The sequence below is a fragment of the Hippopotamus amphibius genome, chromosome 5, assembly GCF_030028045.1.
Source record: "Hippopotamus amphibius kiboko isolate mHipAmp2 chromosome 5, mHipAmp2.hap2, whole genome shotgun sequence".
NCBI lineage: Eukaryota > Metazoa > Chordata > Mammalia > Artiodactyla > Hippopotamidae > Hippopotamus > Hippopotamus amphibius.
The window spans coordinates 117,935,835-117,951,162 of record NC_080190.1 but is presented as its reverse complement, the minus strand read 5'-3'; the positions used below and the strand labels follow the sequence as shown (position 1 = coordinate 117,951,162).

Below are 15,328 nucleotides of genomic sequence, written 5' to 3'. Positions count from 1 at the left end.
AGAATAAGAAAGAGTAATAAGCTCTAAAGTGTGCCCTCAGCTGACTTGGAGATTAATGGGAATGCCAATATATACATATATATTGAGAGAGAGAGAGAATCTAGAGAGAGGATCCAAAAAGAAGTGTGTAAAGGAAATTTCTCTGTATACAGGATTTGCCACTTTGTGAAAGCACTCTCCTGTCTTATAAAGGCCAGAACTCTGCTGATGAAAAAAGTAGAAAACTGTTCAAATAATGCTAAATGAAGCATAGCTGTCCTCCTAAATTATCTGGATACTTATTCACCTGCGTGTCCAGTTTACACCAAATCACATGCCCACCGGGCCATTCCCGGGTGGCTCTTGTCCCACCGGCGGTCCGGAGGTCCTGCTCCCTGCGCGCACCAAGGTCAAGTTCCCCGGCCGAGCCCGGGCGCGAGGGCTCACGCTGTCCTTGGGCCCCTGGGCAGCGGTCACCATAGGCTGAGCAGCGGGAAACACCGAGGAGTCTGAGCGGAATCCCGCGGGGTCGCCTGAACTTTGCACCCTTGGCGAGGCGGGGGCCGGCGCTCGCGCTGCGCTGGGGCTCTCGCGGAGGTTCCTCGGGGAAGCGGGAGGACCGGGGGCCTCCACGGCGCGGGGACCGCCCAGCCTGCGGCTCCGGCCCGGCGCCGGCCGGCCGTCTGCCGGGAGCGGGCGCTTTCCCGGCGCGCGGCCGCCCGGCTCTCCCCGGCCGCCCCGCGCTCCCTGCGGGAGGAGCCGGCCGCCGTGACGCGTCAGGGAGGAAACGCCAGCGCCCGGCAGCCCTGCCGGGAAGGAGGAAGCGCCAGTGCGCTCGGCTCCGCGCCCGCCGCGCGGGGAGGCAGCACCGCGGAGCCGGGTAGGTGCGGGGCCGTCGGCACCCGAGGCGGGTGGGTGGGCGGGCGGGCGGCAGGGTCCTCGCGCTTCCGGGCCGCAGTCGGGCCCCTCGGGCGGGTGGGACGGGACGGGGCGGGGCGAGGGGTGCGCGGGCCTCGACTGCTGCCTCTTCCCAGAGGAAACGTGACTTTCCCCAGTCTGCTGACAGTGCCCCCCTCCCTCAGCCCGGAAGCCTCCGAGTTGCTCGGAAGGGAAAAGCCGTCCCCCCGCCCAGCCCTCGACTCTGAGAGTTTGTGGTCTTTGTTTCCTCGAGGTGAATTCAGATTCCGCTTTCCGATTCCTAAACGTCCGAGTGGTGTCGTGGGGGGCGGATGTTGTTAACCCGTGAGCGGCTTCGGAGGGTGGAGGAGCCAGGAACCGCGGGGTGGAGAGCCCCCCCGCCCCCCACAACCTGAGGTCGAAAGTGGGTGCGGGTCACCTGTGAGCATCCAGGATGGAGGAGGCGTTGGGAGCGGAGGGCACGGAAATCATTAACCTGTTGTCAGCGGACCTGTAGTCTGAGACTAATGCGTGGCTGCCCTTTCAGTTCTGTGATTTGAACCCTTTCTATCCCTTTTAAATTGCGTGTGGCTCTGTTGAGTTCCATTAGCATTGGTATGTGCCATCTAGAAATGCTTTGAGATTTTTAGATTTTGTCATTTTTAGTGGTGGTTACTTGGAAAGATAGAGAAGAGAAAGAATTCATCTCTTGAGACTTAAACTCTTTCATTATTTAATTTTGCAATGATTTCTGAACCATGATTAGAAATTTCAGTTCTGCACAAGACTATATAGATTACACTTGAGATGCAGGAATAAATACAGAGCACGACAGTTTCTAAATCTTTATCGAGGTAAAAAAAAATAGACCGTTGTGTGTTTTGATTCTCTACTTTGTCACTAGGTTGATAATTCACTCAGCCAATCTGGGAAGTGCTTTATTTATCAAACACTTAGATAGCTCTTACATGTGTTAGGCTCTGAGTGCTTTATAAATATTGACTCAAAATGTTAAATTATAGCGTTCTAGCAATGAAGTGGCTGTGCATACTTCAGTTACCCGAATGTCATTGCAAGAGCTAGAAACATCAGAGGAAGTTTCAGGCATGTTTTAGGACTGGGTGTGCCTCTGGCCCGCGTGGCTTCCAGTCCTTGTAAGCAAGCCACCACCCTTCCACTCCCTGGGGAAAGGGAGTCTGGAGCAACGGGAATGAGACCTTTTCCTTGCAGATCTCTGGCCAATCCCTAGCATCTTCCATAACATGGTCCTTCTCATCCGCCATAGTGCCCATCCTCAGCTAAGTATGGAGACACCAGGACTTCCCCCTTTCTTCAACTGCCACTGCACTGAGACTACTTTTGTTTCTTTCCTAATATGTTTGACAGTTGCTACTACTGCAGTTTAGATTTGAGGGTCAGATTGAACTTGAAATGTACCATAAAATAGAAACATTTTTGTTTGAACACATCAGCATAACAAATAACGCCTTGTAATTTCACTGCCATTTGCTGTAGGTAACATTGAGTTGATGGATCAACCTTCTAGGTGACCATTTTGTGATTTGCAGATGTATAGAGAGGATATTTTCCAGAATCGAGCGTCCTCTTCAAATGAGTGCCTTGGCCTGATGGCCAGATTGAGACCCAAAATGGTGACTAAAAGAAACATGATTCTTGTCATATGGTGATTGTGAATCTAGTGTCAAAATCTGCACGTCATACTAGCTTTCTCTTGGGTTTCATATATTTAAATTCCCAGGAAGATGATTAAATGACACTCTAAGCCTTATTTAATAAGATTATGAAATGTCTCTTGGAAGCAGGAAGGCTCACTTTCCTCTGATATAATTTTTGTCACACAGACATTCATGAATTCAATTCAGCCAAATGACAACTAACACTTTCATGGTTTACACAGTATTTCCAGGTGTACTTATTTGCTCCTCAGAGGGACCTTGTGAGGTTGGTAGCCATTTTTTACTCCTGTTTTTACGGATGAGGAAACTGAGGCATAGAAATATTAAAATGCTTTAGGCAGGATAGCATAGCTGGTAAGAGGCAGAGCTTGAATGGAGAGCAGGTGTGTGGACAGTGCCTGTCACATGCCACCAGTCATTTGTGGAATGAATGACTCCCAATGACTTCAGATTTCTTGCTATTTCAAAACATCATGCCTCTCAAACATCCTAGTTGATTTGTGCCTAGGAGATTTTCAGGCCTAATCCAGTATTTCTCTGTTACTTCAAACAGTATCTGCTGCAACATATTTTCTATGAAAGGGTTGAGACAGAATGTCCTTTGAACTCATTTCTTGGGATTTACCATCTCTGTTTTTTAAAAAATTAATTAATTAGTCTGCCCGGGGTCTTAGTTGCAGCACAGAAGATCTTCCTTGCGGCACACAGGATCTTCCTTGCAGTATGCAGTATCTTCTAGTTGCCTCATGTGAGAATCTTTTAGTTGCGGCACGTGGGATCTAGTTCCCTGACCAGGGGTTGAACCTGGGCCCCCTGATTTGGGAGCGTGGAGTCTTAACCTCACCGCTGGACCACCAGGGAAGTCCCTCATCTCTGGTTTTTTGAAAAAGCAAATAGGTTTGTTACTTTTTCCTTTCTCAAGCATCCTATGTTTTTCCTCTGAATTGGAGAGAGTATAGATGGGGCACACAGTTTTCGTGTTTGTGTTGACAGGCTTCTTGTTTCTCCCTGCTCATTTAAGGTCATTTTCAAGGACTACAAATCATTGTAGGTTTTCAATGTAAGTGAACTCAAGCTACCTAGATTTATGATCAAGTTCACGCACAGTGACCGTAGATATTATAATTTTTTTGGTGTCTGACATCACTACGTGTTTTTTGAAGTGTTGCAATTACTTTAATATAAAGGGTCTTTTTAAAATGCAACAACAAAAAAAACCCTCAACTTTTCATCCTTCAAACATAACTCTCTGTATCCTAAAGTTTGTTACCTCCAGAGGGATAACCTTCAATGACAGAGAGAAATATGGCCATTACTTGGTGGGAGGAATTGGGAAGGGCTATCGAGGAAAATGAGAAATGGGGTGGCCTTTCCCATGAGGGATATTAGGTAAGAAACCCTTAATGAAGCCAGACTGAGTCATCTGCCTGTCAACATTCTTCTGTGTGGGGGTGGAATAAAATACATTTGAAACCTGCTTTGTTTCAGAAACCGCTTTACCTTTTCCAATCCTCAGGGTTGTTTTTTTTTTTTTTTTCTTTTTTAAAAAATTCATGTAAATTACTGACTAAACTGCTGATTCATGAAACTCAAATTATGTAACATGTTATTCCTGACAGAAGCAGCTCCCACATTATTTTAAGGGACTCAGTGTCTCTGTTTTCCTTTACCTATTACATTCCTTATGGTGGAATCTTTGTTCTCATTTCACTTAAAAAAAAAATTTCATGGAGAAAGGTGGTGCCGATTCCACATCGTGTAGTTCATGTCAAAGTCATTTTAACTCAGCACTAACTTTGAGTTAATTGTCATTGCTGAAGAAGACAACATGGAATCCGATGTTGGAGGCTGATTCACAGCATCAGCCAGTCAAATGTTATTGCCTCTCTGAAGGTGAGCCAGGGAGTTTTCAAAGGGAATTAGGGCAGTGTAAATATTCTTGCCCTTGTCCAGTTATTCAGGGCCTTTCCTGTTTCCTGCAGGTCCTGAAAACCCACCTTAGTTCATCTCCTTGTAGCTACTGTTTCTTCTGTTATTCAATACCAAAATCTGTTTTCCTTGGGTGGGCATTGGGGGTGAGTGAAAGAAGGGTGGTTATGTAAGGGGAATTGTTGTAGGGTAAGAGATTGACAATATGTAAGATGGAAAATGGGAGATGCGTGGGTGAAGTAAGAGATGTTAGTGAGATCTCCTGGTGGAGGATTCATGCAGAGTGCTGCTATGGCACCTGCAGTTGGGCCATGAATATAGGGAAGACCTATACGGGATCAAAGAAAGTCCGGGAAGGATTAGAAGCATCTCTTGGCCTATGATATTGGCGGGCAGAGTTGCTTTGTACCTCCACGTGCAGAAGTGTCATTATAGGCAGCTGTTTCTTCGGGCCACAAAATGAGTTTCTTTGCAGATAATTAAAATGTAAAGAGCCAGCTTAGTGGTTTTAAACGTGAGAGTAGGGATGATTTGACAGGCTTTTGGTTGAGTAAAGGCCTGGATTTTGTACCTTTTTAAAGGCTTGCTCTTTTTTTTTGAGAATGACTATAATGTTGAGATTTGAGAATGCCTATAATGTTGAGATAATGATGTCATTCTTTTCACTGTTCTGTGATTTTCAATAAATGACATGTTTACAAAGCATATAGTGATGAATGTGGTTCAGGTTAATTTCTTACATTCAGAGTCCTGATGTATTTGCTGTGCCAGTCTATACCAAACATTTTTTTTTCCTGTAGGTAAGATGGACTTCATATGTAGTATATTCATATACACAATTAGACTCACTGGTGGACTAGCAGGTCTACAGACTGCTGGATGGAAAGTCTTCAAGTACAGTGGGGCTTCACTAAGGATGTGACTGATTGCTTGCTTGAGTTGAAAAATGGAAGGAACTGTATTGCTCTAGTTATTTACCTTCCTGTTTTTAAAATAAAGATACATCAAAGTTAACTTAAAATAATCTGGTTTCCAAATCAGCCTCCACAGCATGCAGACGAGTATGTATAGGACCAGGATATACACTATATAATCTAATGTACATGCAGTATAATATATATGACCAGCTAAAGGGGAATATAGGAATCATATTCTTAGTTTCTTAGTTTTCCAAGAAAATACTATATGTTATCTTTTTTTCTCATTTTTATTTTAGTTTGTCCCATATTTTCTAAATATTATTTTTAATTAAAAAGGTATGCCCTTAAATTCAAGCGATTGAGATGTGTGTAAAGTAAAAAATAAATACTCTCCACTCTAATCTTACCTATGAAGGTAACCACTGCTGAGTTTTTATATCCTTCTAGACTTTGCCCATGCTTATATAAATTCATGTATCTGCAACTATACATGGAGTTTAAAAAAATGGGAATTATTCTACACGATTTGTCCTTTTATCTCTTATTTAACACTTTATCGTGGACATCTATAGATCTACATCATTGGTTTTGACAGCTGCATAGTATTTCACTTTGTAGTTAATAATTAATCCATTTTCTATTTCCATTATCTATATATGTTCACTCTTTTATATCTCTTAAAAATAGTTAAATCACCAAAGTCATATTTTTAAGAAAAACTAAAAGAAGAAAAAGAGAAAATAAGAATCATCAGTAAACCTACCACTCAATAATGACTGTTAGCACTTTAGAGTACATCCTTATAAACTTTCATTTGTATGTGCATATCCATATTTCCAATGCCATTAAACATTTCCTCGTATACAGGCTTGCTTTGTTGGTTAGGGAATCATGTTTATTTAGTCAACCAACGTCATAGATTCCAGGCACTTCTGAACCAGTTATTTTACTATATTTCCTGGCTACCTGCCATTCCCCAACCTGGATGACTCTACTGGAAATTTATACTACTGCTTGTAAAGGGGATGAGGTGAGGGTGTGTGGGTGGACAAACAAATCCATTCAAATCAGCAAAAAGCATACATCCTTCTGATGGAGGTCAGTCGATATTGTATTTTAAGTACATCTAAAATACAAGATATTTAAGAAGAGAAATGATAGAATATTCATATATCATCGATTATGATCACTAAAGGAAAAGCAGAAATAATAGACCAAGGAAAAAAGTGTTGACTTCAGTTAAAATCTAGGACAGTTGAAATGTAGATGTTTTGACATAGTCTCCTAATGATAAGTACATTGTTTGGAGTAACTGGTTTAACAAATCTCCCTCCAATGGTAGGAATAGGTGACCTTGAAGTTTCTTGTGATCCTCTTATATTATAGGCTGTCTCAGAGTTAGTCACATTTGGTTTCATACAGTTTCATGCAGACAGCTCTCTAGTTACTAGCCCCACTAGTTTTTCCTCAGCATCTGTCTGGGCTGCTCTCCCCACCCCCTTTTTCTTCTCCCACAGCGCAGGTGCGCAGGCTGTCACCCACACGTCCCTCCTGTATCCTTTTGTGGCTTTCCCCCACTTTCTGAGAGTATAGTCCCTTTTAACCTTGTTCTTTTTTCCTTCCAACTTCTGCTTTAAGAAAATTTCTCCCTGTCCTTTCTCTATCCCACTGTCTTCGTTTGTGCTCTTGAGCAAAAAAGATACTAATCATGGTCATACAGTTAAGAACAAACCTTTAATAAGGAAAAGGAAAGCTTTTAGTTTAGGAGGAAAGGTAGACATTATAAAGAACTAGCGGTTGAGGATACCCAGTAATTCCTTTCAAAATTTCCGCAGAAGTCTCTACCCACCTCCTCTTATCTAAATAAGCTGTTTTTCCTTACACACTGGCATGTATGATGAAATTTAAAACTATTTAAAAAAATTTTGGGGGGTTCATGTCACTGCAGTAGCATTGTTTTGTCCTTTTTTTCCCCCATTGAAGTTGTTAGGCGTATTATAGATTGAGTAGAGAATGTTTTTGTCTTGAAAGCTCAGTTCTAGATAAGACCATTGTTCCCTTCAGAAAATACATCTGAAGTTCTAGATATCTGGTTCAAAAACAACCGTTTTGTTTGTAAGTTGAAGACTAAAAAGGTTATCTTAGACCAAAGGTTAGCAGTCTTTGAGAGGTAGTGTGTCAAGGTTCCAAATCCTTTTCTTCCAGACTTTCATCAGCAGAGAAATGCATTGGTGAGAAGCATGTGTATATAGATCAGCCCTCCATCCTCAGGAATTAGAGAAGAAGTGATGCTGGCTGCAGGAATGTTAGGGTGTCCCTGGAGCCTCTCTCAAGAGGTACAAGTAGGGGATCAAGCCCAGGTAGCTAACTTCATACCAGCTTCAGCTCACCTGTAGAGGTACTTGAGCCAAATATTCTGAGGAGCTCAGTACCAAGGCAATTGCTCTACTTAGGCTGCACTGAGAGTAAAGGCCTATTTTTTCATAAAGATGAGTGAAAAAGGTTTTGAAAAGACAATTTTTTTCAGCTTCTGGACAACATGGTGCTAAAATTGATGATGGCTTAAATGTGAAAGCACTGTATTCTTTGCTTATTTGAACCTGATCCACTGTTAATAAACATTCAGAAATGAAGACTTTACTATTTTTTTTTTTCCTCAGTTTTATTTTGGGTCAAAAGTAATCATTTTAAGGCAGGTCAAGTTATACAAAGAACTCAATGTTAAAGTCTAATTTTTAGCAGCAGTCAGGTGAATTAAAAAGTTGTTCTGATAAAACTACAAAACACCATGAAATTTAAAAATTATCACTGTGTTGACCTAGGCAACGCTCTATAATTTTTAAAAAATGGTTCTTAGTTTTATAGTTCTAAGTGTGCATAATTGTGCATAGTTTCCATTTTAGTCCATTTCAACTTCAGTGCCTTTCTCTTTTTTCTAATTCATCTCCTTTTACCCCCACTTTGTCTGTATGAAATGACTTTTTTTTTTAATTAATGGAAGTTAAGATTCTCGTGTTCTAGCAGGGAAATTTGTAAGACTGTGCCCACTTTCCCCCTTGATTTTTGTCTCTGCCATAGATTTCCTTTATTTCTAATTCCTACTAACATTAACATCATTTGTTTCTGTTCCTTCTTTTAAAAGTCCACTCAAGTGTGAACAAAAGTCTCTGTCCCATTGAATTTATTTGTTGCTTTAGTCAGTTGTTAAAACAAAATGTAGGTGGCTTAGCCAGCAAAATCAAATTTATTCAGGAATAGCAGAGGAATTACAGTTCAGGACACACAAACTATGGTGAACCTTGGGTTAGTCCAAAGAACAAAGGAAAGGAGAGGTCTTTTATAGAGAAAAGGAGGAGAAGTTGGGAGGGGCTGTTTTTGAACAAAAGTCCATAGGAGGAAAGCTAGAATTCAGGGTTGTGGCAACTCCTTATTGGCTTAGTTGTGATTTCTTATTGGCTGGGCTGATGCTGAGCAAGGAGAAAATATCCTTACTCCTGGTTGAGTGTATAAAGTAAGCTTCTTCCTGCTGAGGTATGCAAGCAGCCACCAGTGCTAATGTGTGAGAGCTCCCCCTTCAAGGCTTTCCCACTGTATTTTGTTTTATTTAAAATTTTGCTTTATTATTATTTTTTAAAACAATTTTTTCCTATTAAAAGTTTTTAATTGACATATAATTGACTGACAATATTATATTAGTTTCAGGTAGATAATCTAGTGATTTGATATTTTTATACATTGTAAAATGATCACCACGATAAGTCTAGTTATCTGGCACCATACAAAGTTATTATGGTATTTTTTTTAAAGATAAATTGATAAGGAACATGGTATTTTTTAATAAATAAATAAATTTATTTATTTATTTATTTTATTTTTGGCTGTGCTGGGTCTTTGTTGCTGTGCCTGGGCTTTCTCTAGTTGTGGTGAGTGGGGACTACTCTTTGTCGAGGTGTGTGGGCTTCTCATTGCCGTGGCTTCTCTTGTGGAGCACAGGCTCTAGGCACATGGGCTTCAGTAGGTGGCACACAGGCTCAGTAGTTGTGGCTTTGGGCTCTAGAACACAGGCTCAGTAGTTGTGGCGCGGGAGCTTAGTTGCTCTGTGGCATATGGGATTTTCCTGGACCAAGGCTCAAACCCGTGTCCCCTACATTGGCAGGTGGATTCTTAACCACTGCACCACCAGGGAAGCCCTATTACAGTAGTGTTGACTATATCCCCTGTGCTGTACATTACATCCTCCTGACTTATTTTATAATTGGAAGTTTGTACCTCTTACTCTTCCTCATCGATTTCACTCATCCCCTCACCCACCTCCCCTTTGGCAACCGCCAGTTTGTTCTCTGTATCTATGAATCTGTTTCTGTTTTGCTATATTTGTTCATTTGTTTTGTTTTTTAGATTCCACATGTAAGTGAAATCATTGTCTTTCTGTCTGACTTATTTTGCTTAGCATAATACCCTCTAGGGCCATCCATGTTGTCGCAAATGACAGTATTTCATTCTTTTTATGGCTGAGTAATATTTCATTTTGTATATCCACATCCTTCTTTATCCATTCATTTATTGATGGACACAGATTGCTTTTATATCTTGGCTATTGTAAATAGTGCTGCAAAGAACATGGTAGTACATATATATTTTCAAATTAGTGTTTCTGTTTTCTTTGAAAAAATACACAGGAGTGGAATTGTTGGATTATATGGTAGTTCTATTTTTAAATTTTGGAGCAACCTCTGTACTGTTTTGCATGGGGGCTAAACTAATTTACATTTCCACCACAGTGCACGAGGGTTCCTTTTTCTTTACATTCTCACTATCACTTGTTATTTGTTGTCATTTTGATGATAGGCATTCTAATAGGTGTAAGGTGATATCTCATTGCACTTTTGACTTGCATTTCACTGATGATTAGTGATGTTGAGTATCTTTTCTTGTGCCTGTTGGCTCTGTGTATGTCATCTTTCGAAAAGAGTCTGTTCAGGTCCTCTGCCCATTTTTTAATTGGGTTGTTTGGTTTTTTGATGTTGAGTTGTACAAGTTCTTTGTATATTTTGGATATTAACCCCTTATCAGATATATGGTTTGGAAATATTTCCTCCCATTCAGTAGGCAGCCTTTTCATTTTGTTGATAGTTTCCTGCCCTGTGCAAAAGCTTTTAGTTTGATGTAGTCCCATTTGGGTTTTTTTTTTTTTTGCTTCTGACTATTTTAAATGAGGTTTCCTTTATTCATTTTCACACTTTCATTGGAACATTTTAGGATTAAAAATTTGCCTTTGAGATGCATAATGATACATATAAGTTGCTACTTCTGTGTAAAAAAACAAGAAAAAACCTGTTTTTGCTTTGTCTAAGCCTGAAGAAGTATACATAAGAAATTAACAATGTTTATCTACTTTGGGGATAGGGACAGAGCTGAGAAGCAGACTTTTCACTGAGTCTCTTTTATATTTTCTTGGTTTTTTAACCAGGTGAATATATAACCCACTGTAAAAATAGTTTTAAAAATTATGTCTGTGGGTTCCCTGACTTAAAAAAAAAATAGACCTATATATTTATGTTGTCCCTTTTCCATATGTCTTTAGTAAAGTTGTTTTTTTTTTTTTAATTTTTATTTTTTTTAAGAATGCAGGTATAGTCTCGTCTCAAAGGATTAGTAGTATTTTGCAGCCATCTTGACCTGGGTTTGTTCCCCTTCAGCAGCGCTCTCAAGTGCTGTGACTAAATTCATCATGGAGCTTCCCGTAGGAAATTCTAATACTGCAAATATGGCGTAAGCTTGAGTTATCATTGACTTATTCAAAGAACTACTTAACTGAAATTGTTTGCAGTATTCTACCAACTGTATATTCAGTTTTTCATAATAAAACTGTTTGATAATACCAATATAATTAGTGCATAGTTAGTTGATCCCCCCCCAGAGTATCTTGTATCTTATCATCATGGTTATAATTCCCCTACTTAAAATTATATGACTTTAGTGCTTTTAGAAAATAAAGGTTGGTTTACTTTTAGTATTCAGATAATTCTGCTCTTTTAAGTACATGCTAAACCAAATAGTTTCTTTCATCACAATTTTTGTAGTTTTTGTCATATGTGATCTGTATTTTACCCTGGGAAGAGCAAAGAGGACTAATATTTATTTTGTACCTACCATGTGCTGGATGCTTTAGAGACATTATTTTATTAAATACTCATAATCACTCTGTGGTGTAGGTGGTAGTTTCATTTTACAGATGAGCAAGTTAGGGTTTAGTGAGGCTGCGAAGATGGCCGTGTGTGGCCAACATGGGGCAGAGCTGATCTGAACAGGTCTACCTGGCTTTACCAGGGGGTCCCCTGTGCCTTTGAGAAGGGGGTAAAGGCTGACTCCTGTCAAAGCCCCTCATCAGAAAGAACAGGCAGAATTGATTTACAGGTAACTCTGATTACCATCTGCTGATGAGGCAATGGTTAAATGAGTTTTGAAAACTGGCCTTTCATTTTTACTTTATGGTTGCCAGGCTTCAGGAAGGAAGCTGACTGAAAGTGTTTTAAATATCATATATTTCTTCCCTAATAGAAAAGAGCTTAAAATTCTAAATTTAATTGCTGAATATGTTACATTCTGAACATACAGAATTTGAATGTCATATGTGTTATGTGCAGAGCTGTCAAGTTCCTGTTGTTAGCAGTCAGTGTCCAATGAACTTTGCCAACTCTGACAAATGCTGTTGTCATATTCTAAAATCCCTTAATGCTCTAACCAGCTCCATGTATATTAATCCTTGGAAATAGAGCCATCAGCAGGTACAATCTATCATTTTGCTGGTTTTTGTTGGATATTAGCTAATGCAAGTATATTGTGTGTCTTGGCAGATACTGGGATGAGCTTTTGTTAACCAAGTATGAATGAAAGAACATTTTAGGTCTGAATTCCTATGATTCTGTTATGTAACAAAATATATTTATGTTCTAGGCAAAGATGGTGAGAAAGATACTGAAGAAATTCAAATGACTAGAAAAGTTTAAAATGTCACAGAAAGTGAGTGGAGAAGATAGAATAAACCCATAGCATAGAGTGGAGTCTCTTACACTTAATACATTAAAGAGAAAAACAGCTTTATTAAAACTTAATTGACATGCCATTAAATTCATCTTTTTAAAGTGTACAATTCAGTGGTTTAGTCACAGAGTTGTACAGACATCATCATTATCTAATTCCAGAACACGTTCATCATCCCCAAAAGAAGCCCTGAACTAATCCCTCATTCCCTGCCTGCCTGTCTCCCTTCCACCCAGCCTCTGGCAATGCTAAATCTACTTTCTGTATATATAGATTTGCCTCGTCTGGATATTTCATAAAAAGTGGAATCTTATGTGGTGTTTTTGTGACTGGTTTATTTCACCTGGCATAATGTTTTTAAGGTCCATCCGCATTGTAGCATGTAGTACTGCATTTCTTTTTATTGCTGAAAAGCATTCCATTTTATCAGTATAACGTATTTTGCTTATTCCTTCATCTGTTACTGGACAATTGGGTTGTTTCCACTTTTTGGCATTTATTAATAATGCTGCTGTGAATATTCACGTGCAGGTTTTTGCATGGACATCTGTTTTCATTTCTCTTAGGTATATACCTAGTAGCAGAATTGCTGGTTATGTGTAACTCAGTTTAACTTTTTGAGGAATTGCCAAACTGTTTTCCACTGTCTGCACTATTTTTACAATCCCACCAGTAAGGTATGAGGGGTCAAATTTCTCCACATTCTCACCAACACTTACTGTCTGTCTTGGATTTTAGTCATTTCAGTGGGTGTGAAGTGGTATCTCTTTGAGGTTTTGATTTTCATTTTCTAAATGACTAATGATGTTGAGCATCTTTCATGTGCTTATTGACCGTTTGTAACCTTCTTTGGAAAAATGTCTATTCAGATCCTTTGTCCATTTTTAAATTGGGTTATTTGTCTTTTTTTTTTTTTTGCTGAATTGTAAGAGTTGTATACATATCTTGGATGAACATTATATGATCTACAAATATTTCTTCCATCTTGTGGATTTTCTCTTTCACTTTCCTTATGGTTTCCCTTGAAGCTTTAAAGTTTTTAATTTGATGAAGTCCAGCTAATCTTTTCTTCTGTCACTTGTGCTTTTGGCGTCATGTCATTTATCTAAGGAATTATTGTTTAACCCAAGGTCACAGAGATTTACTCCTGTGTTTTCTTCTAAGAGCTTTATAGTTTTAGTTCTTACTTTTAGATCTTTGATTTATTTTGATTTAATTTTTAGTTATTGGTGTATAATTGCTTTACAGTTGTGTTAGTTTCTGTTCTATTAGTTGCTGTTAGTTTTTTACAATGTTGTGAATCAGCTATATTTATGCATATATCCCCATATCCCCTCCCTCTTGAGCCAGTGAGGCCTTCTCATGGATTAATATATAGACTATCCTAGAGAATGCTTTATGTGCACTTGAGAAGAATGTGTATTTTGCTTTTGTTGGGAGGAAAGTTCCATAGATATCTATTAGGCCCAGTTGATTTATTTTGTTCACATCTTCTCTTTCCTTGTTGATCTTCTGCCTAGTTGTTCCTCTTAATATTTTTAAACATTATTGTAATGTTTCATATTGATATAAATATGAAAACTTGCTATCAAGATAGAAGAGTTAAATGCAAACTTATAATGTTGTTTTAGTGGGCTGTTTAAACAGAATTAAATTAGAAAATTATTTACTTTCATTCCTTTTGAATTTTAAATTTAAGTGTAACTTTAGTTCAATGCTGCTTTCTCAGGTCCATGATTCTTTTGTCTCTATATGATAGGATTTGCTAGTAAAGTGCTCTGGGATATTTTTTGAAACTGTATTGACACTCATCTCAAAGAAATGAACATTCCTGTTTGATCAACTTATTTGTTAGGAATTAAAAGTTTATTTGCTAATGTGTGGTTGAGATGACAGGTCCAAAAAAAGTAACAAATAGTACTGCATCTTCATGCTAACCAGAATTGGTAAATGGTTAAGTTTTCTTTCTTGTTTTTCTTGGCAACATTATTTGATATGTTCCTCCAAGAATTCTATAAAATACACATTTCAAAATTTGCAGTGGTACTGTTGGTGGGACTGTAAGTTGGTACAGCCACTATGGAAAACAATTTGGAGGTTCCTTAAAAAACTACAAATAGAACTACCATATGATCCAGTCATCCCACTCCTGGGCATATACCCAAAGAAAACCATAATCCCAAAAGAAACTTGTACCATCATGTTTATTGCAGCACTATTTACAATAGCCAGGACATGGAAGCAACCTAAATGCCCATCAACAAATGAATGGATACAGAAGATGTGGCATATATACACAATGGAATATTACTCAGCTATAAAAAGGGATGAGATGGAGCTATATGTAATGAGGTGGATAGAACTACAATCTGTCATACAGAGTGAAGTAAGTCAGAAAGAGAAGGACAAATATTGTATGCTAACTCACATATACGGAATCTAAAAATGGTACTGATGAACTCAGTGACAAGAACAAGGATGCAGATACAGAGAATGGACTGGAGAACTGGAGGTATGGGAGGGGGCGGGGGGTGAAGGGGAAACTGAGACGAAGCGAGAGAGTAGCACAGACATATATATACTACCAACTGTCAAATAGTCAGTGGGAAGTTGTTGTATAACAAAGGGAGTCCAACTCGAGGATGGAAGATGCCTTAGAGGACTGGGGCGGGGAGGGTGGGGGGGACTCCGGGGGGGGGGGAGTCAAGGAAGGGAGGGAATACGGGGATATGCGTATAAAAACAGATGATTGAACTTGGTGTACCCCCAAAAAATAAAAAAATAAAAATAAAAATAAAAATTTGCAATGGTAGAGAGGCCATGTGAGATCCAGTTAGCAGATGCAATTTAAATTGTATCAGC

The 15,328-nt window shown here is 39.3% G+C and overlaps 1 protein-coding gene across 5 annotated transcripts in view; it reads left to right on the top strand.

Moving 5' to 3' along the window:
• The first annotated feature begins 581 nt into the window (after positions 1-581).
• The window catches only part of SGK3 (serum/glucocorticoid regulated kinase family member 3), a 116,128-nt gene continuing 101,381 nt past the window's right edge, over positions 582-15,328 (top strand). For 2 of the 5 annotated variants that reach the window (XR_009053664.1, XM_057734253.1), the window contains exon 1: positions 584-859. The gene's annotated coding sequence lies outside the window, so the exon portion shown is untranslated. Of the gene's footprint in view, positions 860-15,328 lie in introns of all 5 variants that reach the window. The other 3 variants (XM_057734258.1, XM_057734259.1, XM_057734262.1) reach the window with 3 other exon arrangements.